The 11,320-nt window shown below is 44.8% G+C and overlaps 1 long non-coding RNA gene across 1 annotated transcript; it reads left to right on the top strand.

The window, feature by feature from the left end:
• Positions 1 to 3,552: 3,552 nt before the first annotated feature.
• On the top strand, positions 3,553 to 8,213 carry LOC131828203 (uncharacterized). The gene is made up of 3 exons (XR_009352285.1): positions 3,553 to 3,623; positions 4,344 to 4,587; positions 8,063 to 8,213. It is a non-coding gene; the product is annotated as an uncharacterized LOC131828203 (long non-coding RNA).
• The last annotated feature ends 3,107 nt before the right edge of the window (positions 8,214 to 11,320 follow it).

The raw sequence follows: 11,320 nt of genomic DNA on the forward strand, positions 1-11,320 counted from the left end.
GGAAGGATTCTCTCTTCCCTTAAAGCCACAGAGCACATGCTTTTGGTCTCCTTGGAGGAGGAGGAGGAGGAGGAGAGTGCTAACAATGACAGACTCCAGCGGAGCAAGCAGATCTCTCCATTTTATTGTGACCTTGAAAACAGCAATGCTGCGTGGAAATCCTGCCTCCGCTAGGCACAGGAAGCTTCAGATTCCTCAGTCACCTTTCGAGCAATGGACATGAATGTGTGAATGCATTCCACTTTGATTCTGCCGAGTGGGAACACGAGATGACTGTCAGATCGGTGGACAAAGGATAGGTCTCTTCGATTCGCCTCTGGCTCCCAGCCAGATGGGAGGCAGACAAAGACTCTGGAGCCTCTGCTCTCCTTCCCCCTCGGCCCTGCGGCTCCCGCCTCCCTCCCGTTCTGTCCCCCTTACAGCCCATTATTTGGATAGAGTCTGCTCACGGCTTTCACATTTTGGGAAATCATGTGTAATTGTTTAGGGTGTAAAAATGAAGTGATTCCATCTCAGAAAGGGGCCTTCCTTAGGGAGACGTGTGCCGCAGAAGAGCGGGAACTCCAGCACCCGGCAAGGTGTGGGGGCTGCAGGGGGGGAAGCAGCGTGTGTAAGACACCTGGACACTCTGGTGGCTGGGAGTCAGGGTGGCCTGGCGAGCGTCTTTTGTTCTTGGCTCTTCTGATGGCCAGGAGCAGCAGGATAGCCTGCACGCCCTCCCGGAGGAGCTGCCTCTGCTCATAGCCAAGATTGGAAGCTTTGTCTGTGAGCCCCAGTAAGAAAGCTAACTCCTGAGGTCCTTTTAGACTCATCATCTGCCTCCAAAGCTGCTTCAGGATAAGGCTCCTTCTCTTCGCCTCTATGGTTGCCTGTGGACCACACTGTAATCTAAGCTTTTCACCCAGAGGCGTGTGACTCTGTCTCAGGAAGCACAAGAAGAAAGGAGTGAGGAGAGAGTGGCTGAGTGAGGCAGGACAACAGCAGGTGCTGAGACGGGACTAAAGTCAGACAAAGAGTGGAGACATGTGCTTTGGCAAAAAAGCAAACATCATCCTTTCCTTGCCTTATCATTCCTTGCCTTATCATTTTTTGTCCATCAAAAAATATATATACATATACACATACACACATTATATATATATAATGTGTATATATGTATGTGTGTGTGTGTGTGTGTGTGTGTGTGTATACCGAGTCCAAGGCTGACCTTCTAGTAAGAACTGAGTTATTTCTTCCAGTCGCCAGTATAAGTCTTACATTTCTACCTGTGTAAACGTGAAACAAAGCATGAGGTGTCTGTTGCAGTCCTGGTACATGAGAAATGATCTACATATTTCTAATGGAGAACAGAAGGGATCATAGTGTCAAACTCCAGCATGGGGTTTCCCCTCTGCCCCCATCCCAGCACCAAAAGGGGTTCACATACCTCAGGCCACCACGGGGAAAGGGCTCAGTTCCTGCAGCCCAGGTCTCATGCTGCAATGCCCACTGGTCCCTTAGCTACACCAAGAAGCAAATTGAGGTCATTTTCATAATTTAGGCAAAACCTCCCTTTCACTCAAATTACTGAGATATTTCAGGCAAATGCAGATTTCAAAAAAGAATTTAAATGGCAGAATTTGAGTTTGGGAACTCATTAAAAAGCAGTGAGACTTCCTGTATTGCACCAATTATAAACAATTTGGAGGAAAAGATAGGTTGCTTTTTCTCTTTTAAAGAAATTATGTAGAAAATTACTCAGGTCTTTGCTTCCTCTTTTCAGATGGGATCTGGACAGGCTGTGTTAAATACAATAACCTCCATTAGGACAGGTTTTAGATGATAAAACTGGGAGAGGAAACCAAGAAGCTCAAACTCTGTCCTCAGGCTTGCCTCCAGCTAGCCTTGCCTCTGATAAATCAGTTCATCTCTCCAGGCACTAATATCTTTTCTTTTTTCCCCCACTGAAATGGAGCCAACCCCCTTTGCCACTTGTCTACTTTATAGGAATGCTCTAAAAATTAATATTCACTGTGAAACCAGGAGAGCCTCAAAGGAATGATCCTATCTCAACACGAAACATTATCTGTTTTGTTTTGCCTGTCACTCTGAGTTGGCATTGATACATTGTTCAGAATCTATCTAAAAATCTCCTTTCTTTTCCTGACCCCCATGACCAATAATGATGGGAAACAGAGTACTGGAATAAATCCAAGAAAGAAATATTTTTGCCTGTCCGTCAACTCAGCCAATAGAGTTTAAAGGGACTACGACCATTTTAAGCGGTTCAATGAACATATAAGCTATGTACTATCAAAGGCACATCAGGGGCTGCCATTCTTGTCCTTTTTTTTGCCCAGGTTTTTTAAGTGTTAAAACTAGTGTGGAGAGGAGGATGGAGATTTGTGTCTTTGGGATTTGGGGAGGTGAGTCATCCTGAGGAGCTACATGATTTTACTTACTCGGTGTTTCTAGAATCTATCCTCACCCTTCCCATCCCCAAGACCCTACTCTGAGTCAGGCTCTTATTGTCTCTTGCCTTGATGTCTGAAGTGACCTCGGAACTGGCCTCCTTGGTTACAGGGTCACCTGCTAAGCAATTCTCTGCACTGTTGCGAAGGGTCCTTGCAGAAAGCAGGCTTTGCCATGTTGGTGCCTCCATTGTCCAGAAACCACAGTCCAGCCCTCCCCAGGGAAGGGGCTTTCACACTTGGGTTACCTGTGCCTCCAGCTTCAGCTCCCGCCACTCCCTGCCTTGCACATTCCTGTTCCAAATAGCAAACTGCACATGCTTTCCCGACAAGGATGCTGCTACTGTTTACCTTTGGGCTTTGCTCTCGCTGCCCTGCCGCTAGGCATATCTCAGAGCAAGCAGACAAAAACAAACAACAAACAAACAAGGAGCACGCGTAGCTCCTTCTTCATCCTTCAGGGCCCAGATCCCGTGGCGCATCCCGTGTCCGCCTTCCTCCCTGGTCTTGTGTTCTCCTCCGGGGGATGCCTGTCTTCTGAATCCTTCCACCCCCGGCCCCGGGCAAGGCGGCAGCATCAAGCTGGCACGTAAGGTTGCGTGGGTCTTGATTATGTACGCATGTCTGCCCACTGAACAGGGAGCTCTCTGAGGAGGGGGCACTTGTCTTTTCCTTCTCTGTATCTTGAGCAGTACCTGGTTCAAGAGGGGATCCAGTAAATAGCTAAATACACCCTTCTGAAGCGGCTTCTATGTGTAAGGCTCTGTGTTAAGCGTTTGGAGAAAGTTTCCAATGCTACGCTGTTCAAAGAGAAAAACTGATAAGTATATCAGTGCATATTTTAGTGAATTCTTCATTTTCCTTTGAATGAATGATCCGGAGTTATGCAAATAATTAGCAGTTGGGGGGAACCCTGTGTCAACAGCGGGCCATCTGGCAGTGTGAAGTCATAGCAGGTTGCTTCTCTTTGCTGCCACCACTCTGGGGCCTGGGGCTTTCTTGTGGCTGTGGCCTTGGGTATAGAGACCTCCCCCTTCTCTGGAGTTCTCTGCCTTGTATTCCGTTGCCATGGTAACAACCCACTTTCATTCTGGACTTCCTTCATGGGAGAGGGGAACCTTTTACTACCATGGCGTAAACGAGGAGGGGTTATTTGAGAAATAAGTTGACAAGGTTCATCACTACCACATTGTATGAGTACCATAAATCCTGATTTAGTGGTAGGATATTTGTAGGTGTTTGTGGCAGTACTGGAAAATAGATTAGCTATCCAGATATGGGGGGGGGGGGCTTTGTTTAGATATCTATGTGCCTGTTGTGATTCTATTTTTAACATGCAAAGTATTTTTGCTCTCTAAGTATATGAAAAATCTGTTTTCAGTAATTCAGTGTATTAAAGAAGAGAGCAAAATTTCTAGAAGAAAAGCAGAGTGCTTTTGCAGGGTGTGGAATGATGGGATAAAGCAAGATACTAACACCTGCCCAGCACTGTCATAGGACGTCTGTTCTAATCTGTTAAGGGATTACGTGGAAACATAGTAATGTATCATTTAAATACTTTGTTTGGAATAGAGTCACCTTTGAAAAAAAAATCGCAAGCGACTTTCTTTCTAAACACCTTGATGTATTCCGGCCTGCAAACGCAGGTATGCATTGCAGAGCCCTGCTCACTGTTTGGTGACTACAGAAGTCCCACACAGAGACTCCCTTTGCGCTAAGCAAGATGTCTCAGTCTGGCTCTGTGAGTCCAGGCTCACTGTAGCTCAGCCTCTCTTCCCTTTCCTCCCAGGAGAATTGAGATTCTCTTTCTCGTTCAACTACGAGCTTACCCCTGGCCTACGCTGAGTTCCTTTTCACGTTTTACTGAGGCGTCTTCTCTTTTGTGGTTTCCAGCTTTTACTCCCAACACAGATGGAGACCTCTGGTTTACTGAAGAGGCAGGTCTCTGCTGAGTTTCATGGAAAGACATGGTTCTCCGTCTCTTGCCTCCTCCCGTTGCCTGGATGCTTGGGTTCCATTTTGATCAGATATGCCCTGCGACTTCAGCCCATTTGTTTCCCCTTGGAGGAGCCAGACAAGATTCTCGTTTATTCACTTGTAATCAGCTACTGCCATCGCAAAGAGTCACACAGAGCGCGTGAGCATTATTACACCAGGGGCATCGTATGTTCAGGCGTGGGCCCAGGAGGGGTGGGGACTTGGCTGGCAGGCTGATCTGTGACAGAAGTGATCACTAGACAGTTTTCCTGTCAAAAACAAAGGTGATACTTCGCCCGCTAGGCATCATTCTCAGTGGCTGCCCTGAGTGGGCCACCATATTTAGTTCCTCACGACTCCAGAGGTAGCCGCAGCCAATTGGATTGGGTGGGTTGGAGGGGGGCACGTAAGGGATAGATCCAGTTGGATTTTCTTAAGACTCCCTGAAGTAGTGACCAATGTGAGGTGTCAGTAGCCAATGGGAGGTCTATGCTAAAGGCGTAAGGGAATTGGAACTAGGAGTAAGTAGAAGCTATTGGGCCCAAACGGACAACACTGAGCATACAGAAAGAATAAACTGGCCCGTGGCCAAAAGAGAAGAGTAGACACATGAAAGAGGGGGAAGAGAAATACTAAGAGGGTCAGAGAGAGTTGGAGAGAAAAAAGTAGAAAGAGAAATGTGGACGGAGCGGAGAAGGAGGTGGGGAGAAGGGTAGAGGAAGGAGGGATGAAGAGAGCCTTGGTCTGTTTCCATTCCATCTGGTTTCCCATGGAATAGGATAGACCAGTACGTAAAGGAACACTCCTTGGAGCTTGCCCATTTTGGTTCAAATCCTGGCTCCTTGCTAGCTTTGTTACCTTGGGCAAGGCATGGAATCTTTTTTTTTTTTTTTTTACTTTGGTCTCCTCATCTGTGCAGTGGGTGCAAGCATGGTATTCACATCAAAGGGATATTGTGAGGAAGAAATAAGCACGTGTAAAGCACTTATCAGGGTGCCTGGCACACTACGTAAGTGTGACTGATTTAGTGAGAAAACTCTCGGTTTCAACTGAGTGCTTCTCTTACCAGCTCAGGTGGCTCCTGCCATCAGTCACCCCTTGTCCCCAATCTGAGTTGAACACATTTGCGGAATGTCTGCCCCTCATAACCAAAAGCAGCTTAGCTGTAGTACCTCAAGGGGACTTTCCAAATGTTGAATATTCAAAATAGTCCTATTTTCTTTCAAATTTTATAAATTCAGGATAAAAGGAGAAATGGTGTGCCTCGTGGGAACAGAAATAGCCAGAGTGGAAGAGGAGGCTGTCAAAGTGTGTCCGTTGCCCAAACGAGTCCTCTCTAATTTGGGCCGACAGAGTGGAGGGAGTTGCCCCTTTCCTTCCTGTACAGTTACTTCTTGGGGCTCACCCCCACATGGCAATATTTTCTGTGATGGCAGGCTTTCCCCACTACTTCTGTTTGAATAAACATGCTCTCTTTTTGCTTCCCTCCATCATACAGTCTCATTTTCACCTGGAAGCTTGTAGCCTTCACACTACTCACCTGGTGTTGTATTGTTCCAAGTGTTTTTACAGGTGCTGGCCACAAAGTTCTGTTTTCAAACACAGAGAGCGAAGCCCACGGAGGTTTCGCATGGTGGTTCACACTGTCCTAGAAATCTAGTCTGTGCTTTTTGCACAGGGAGAGAGACCCTATCTCTAAGGGAGTCCTGAAAGCCTGTGCTTTCTACTCCCTTTCTGGCATGCTGGCGGGACCAGCTTGCTAACTAAAGCTGCCTGTCCAAAGTAGCGCAGACTCGGTGATCTATCTGAAATTTATTGTCTCAGAATTCTGAGTAGAAGTCTAAAATCGAGATGTCGCTTCCTTGGGCCATGGAGGCTGTGAGGGAGAGTCTGTGTTTACCTGCCTCCCAGCTTCCTGTGGTTTGTCAACCACCTTCCGTGTTCCTTGGTTTCTGCTCCATCACCCTGATCTCTGTCTTCATTTCCACATGGTGGTCTCCCTGGGTGTGTGTGTCTCTGTGCCCTCTTTTTCTAAGTCACCAGTCATACTGAGTTAGGACCCACTTCGATGGCCTCATTTAACCCCATTACCTCTATAAAGACCCTATCTCTAAATTAGATCGCATCCTCAGGTTCTGGGGTTAGGACTCCAACATAACTCATTTGTTGGCACACTACAACTCATAACACTGATAGGTCTGATGAGTGTGGACTGATCTGGCTCTTGGGGTTGACAGGTTGGTGTTAGGGCATATTGCTGGTTTGCTGGTAGTGGGGTACTTGGGAAGCAAGCCCAGTGACTATAGCAATTATAAATTATACCCTCATTGCTTAATACTTTCTTGGCTTTTTAATTTCATACTCGCTTGGTTTCTCTATACTGTCTTTTCTTAGAATCTTCAGTTGGACCCCTAAGTGTTGGTTGGACCCAGGTCATGCACTTTGACTCTTCTTTTCCATCTACATCTTTGTCAGCTCCGTGGCTTTAAATATCATCATTAGTTTAATGTCTCTTAAATTCATACCTTTATTTCTTAAGTCCTGTTCCATCTTCTGAAATCCACACTCAAATATTTACATATATATTGTCTTGTACTCATATTCCCTTAGATGTTTAAGAGGCATCTCAAACTTCTAATGTCCAGCACTGAAATCTTGATATTCTTCCATAAATATGCTCTTTCCCTTGCATTCTCTGTCTTGGTAAATGGCATCCCTGTGGCTAGTCAAGTCCTAAAAATCCTTCTTGGATTTCTTTGCTTTCCCCCCTCCATTCAATCCAGTGCAAATCTGTGGATTGTTTCCTTGGGATCTCTGTAGCACCTGTTTACCTCTCACAATCCCTGTGGCTCCCATGGTGCTCCAGGCCTCCCCATCTCTCACCTGCATGACTACAATAGCCTCCAAAATGATGTCCCTTCCTGTGTTCCTGTTAGAATACCGTTCCAGATGGTTCAGACTCATGGAGGTCATATCCTCTTCCTTCTTTGCTTTAAATTCTCCACTGGTCCCACATTGCATGGAGAAGAAAATACAAGCTCTTTACTTTGACAGAGTATCCCACAATGGTGGGGTCTTTGTCTATCTCTCCCCTAATCCCTGCATAAAGTCCTCCAAGGCCATTCCTTCTTGAGGGTTCTCACTAGCTCTGCCCTCTTTCTAGAGAGCTCTTCTTTCAGATGTTCAGTTGACTTTACTCCTTTACAAGTCATTTATGTCTCAGCTCAAACTTTATCTCCCAGAGAGGCCCTCTCTGACCACTCAAAATAAAGCAGACACCACCCCCCTCACCATTTATTTCCTGATTAATTTTAATCCTAGAATTTATCACTGCCTGCCATCTTTTTATTCATTCACTGCCTGTCTCCTCCCATTAGAATAGAAGCTGTATAACACTAGGTACATTGTCCTACTTACCTATTTTATATTCTTAGGGCCTGAAGCAGTGTCATGCACAATTTAAGCATCACTGCAAATTTGTCAAATGAATGAATAGAGATTCTGCGTGCAAAAGGGGAATGGAACCTACGGTTAGAATGTGTACCATGTGTCAAGCATGGCTCAAGCCTTTACTGCCAGGGTTCATTTTGATACTCATGAAATCCTTTAAGTTATCTGTTCTTTCCATTTGACAGATGAAGAAAATGAGGCTTTGACAGACTACATAAGGAAGCTGATTCAACAGCTCATAAATTACAGAGCTGAAGTTCTAGCTGGTTCCTACATACCTTCTACCAAAACATAAGCTGGAGGTGATAAGTATATAATTTAACCAATGTTTTAGAAATAAAAGAGTAAGCAAGTGATTGAAAATTATTAAGAACAATTTGGTTCTGGGTCAACTAAAGAAGATACTTTTTGACCTAATCTTTCTACAGCTGGAAACTTTAATTGAAGGATTAAAGATTTGCACAGTAGAAGGTGTGCTTATGGCAGATAATCTGAAATAGAAGTTTTGAATTTTAATGAAAGGAAACTTACTAAAAGGAAAAAAAAAAACAGTGGGCTATTTTTATTATTATACTGTTTTGGGATTCAGGACTAAGAGGCATAGTATAATTTATGATTGGTGGTGGCGGTTGGGGTGGGGTGGAGGGAACATGAGCGGTTTTCCCGAGATGCTCGGTGCCTGATAGAGGACCACCTGGGCACAGCGCTATGGTAGGTGCTCCAGAATATTTTTTGAGTGAATGAAGGGGGAGAATTAAGATATGCAAGTCTATGTAAACTCTCTTTCCCTCCTCCCGTGTGGTCTTCACAATGAGCAAAGCGTAGAATGGGGAGCCTTCAAGGGGTTAGGTGGCTAGAAAGAAGTTAAGAGACTTCACCAGGATGTGTAGGCAAACCCCTGTGGCTCACAGTGTGGAACACTCTCCTCCCCCTTCCTCGTGTCCACTTCCCATCACCTGCATGCTCATTATCCCTCTTATGCCTGTGAGGGAGTGAAGACATGATGTGTTACTTTGCACCCATTACTGACTCTCTTCTATTATACTCTAATGACCCAGCATCCATCTTTTTTTAGTTGTGGTTATTTTTTGGGAAAGCTTGATTTAATTCATGATGTAGTGCATTCTTGGTGATAATGAGCTATGAAGAATGGGGTCCTGCTATAATTTATTTCAGTAGATTCCAAATTACTGTATAGAAATACCAGGGATAATCTCATGAATAGAAGAAGTAAAGGAGGAATTTATGGAATCTTTACATTTCCTAAGGAAATAATTCAAGTACCAGAAGAAGAAACCGAATTTAGGTAATCAAAAATCAAGGTTTTAAAAAAAAAAAAAAAGTTGTTTGCAAGATCTGAAATAGGCATGTGGAATGCTATAAAAAGTGGGAAGGGTGCCAGTTTACAGGGAGCCAGTAGCATGAACGGATGCACTGTTTGCGGATAAAATTATCCAGGTCAAAACAAAGTAGGTGATTCAATTTACAAAGGACATAAAAGACAATAGAAAAAGATCCTTTATATACCCAACAGAAAAGCACCAGGGGAAGCTCTACTTCTTGATTAGACGTGGAGATGTCAGGGTAGATAACACCAGAGGCATGTTTTAATGGAATGCTGTGCTAACATCGGATTGAAGGCCCCATTTTCCCAGGCAGCAGACTCTGCAGTGGATATTTGCATGTAGGTGATTTGGGGGCAGTGCTGTGGGAGCAGCCCCTGTTGGGGATGGGGTGGGATTGAGTTGCGATGCACCTGCAACAGAGGCCTCATTGGGTCCTACCTGGGGCTCTGGACCTGGAATGGCCTTTCAGAGATGTCCCAAATGGTGGGGGGGCGGCTTTGGTACCCCTATATTGACCAATTAATTAGATGTCTGTTGCTCCCAGAGGGGTTATATCCTAAAGCAAGGCAGTTCCCTTCAGTCATTCCTGGGGAGGGACTCAGCTGTGATCTACCAACAGCTAACACCTTTGGCAGTTGGGGGAAGGGAGGGGTCAGTCTTGAAGGGTGGGGCCTCCACAAGCACCATAGTATCTAGTCTCCTGGAACCTGCACTGGGTGCTTGAAAAGAAAAAAAGACGGTAGATTGTTGCTTAACGTAGGATATATGTGTTTTCAAAGATTTTATTTTTCAGTACTCTCTACTTAGTGTGGGGCTGAGGCTCAGAATCCAAGATCAAGAGTGACATGCTCTACCAAATGAGCCAGCGAGGCAGACCTACTAAAGGTATTTTCTGAGTGTGATTTTCTGGTGACCATCCACTTTTCTCTGGGCCACTACAACAGCCTTACTACACCTTTCTCTCTCACTTGCTTGCCTGGCCCCCTTTAGACTACAGGTCGAACAGTCTGGAAAGATAAACCCAGTCCTCTCCTACCTCTGCTTAATATCCTTCCATGATTTCCTATCTTACATATTATAAAATCCCAACCCTCTGGCATGCCCTTTAAGTGGGATGACCATACAACTTATTGTATGACCCAGGACACTTTTGGGAGTGAAAGGAGGCCCTATTGATAATTCCACAGGGACAAGGGTCAAACCAGGATGTTTTTTGGCAAACTGGAAAACAAACTGGAATGGAGTTTCACCTTACCTGTAAGGCTCCTGATAATAGGATCACCCTTTTCCTTCATGTCACCCTCTTTCCAAAGTCCACCCCTATTTGCCTTCCATTAGGTGCTGACCAAATGAAGCTCTGTCTTACCCCAGAGCCCTTAGATTCATCACTTCCTTCTACCTACTTTTTAAGGCTGTCCCTTCTGTTATACTCTTCAGAGCTCAGCTTAAAATTTTCCCATTCAGAGAGGCCTTCCCATTTATTTCCCGTCACTTACTTGTTTATTTTATCTATAGTCCTAACTACGATCTGAAATTACAGTCACTAGATTTTAAGCTCCGTAAGGACGTGAATCTGCTATCTTGCATACCAATGTATCCCCAGTGATTAGCCCAATGCTAGTCCATACATGTTTGGTAGTCAATAAATACAAAGAAGAGAACGAAGGAAGAGCTTCTGAAACAGAAGTGTGTCTGTGTGTGTGTGTGTGTGTGTGTGTGTGTGTATTCAGTGAAATGCCCCAAGACCAGCAAAGGACAAACACATCATCACCTACACTGGGAATTGTAGATGTGACTGCTGACCCTGGAAATGTGGACATAGATGAATGCAAAACATTAAACAATCAATTTGCAAACACCTAGAGATCACAGGCTGCTGGATAATAACCAGCAGTTTAGCGATGAGGAGATATTGTCAGAACAATCTAATTTCCTTTTAAGACAGAGGGACCTTCATCAAAAGCATTTATTAAGTGTCTGCAAACAGCCAGGAGAAGCCTGTCGGAGGTGGAGGGGCTTGTATTAATCTGTGAAGCATCAGATTTAATATGTGTCTTGACTTCAGTGAAAATCTGATTTTACTTCTGTGATAATTTC

Source organism: Mustela lutreola, chromosome 3 (genome assembly GCF_030435805.1).
Source record: "Mustela lutreola isolate mMusLut2 chromosome 3, mMusLut2.pri, whole genome shotgun sequence".
Lineage (NCBI taxonomy): Eukaryota > Metazoa > Chordata > Mammalia > Carnivora > Mustelidae > Mustela > Mustela lutreola.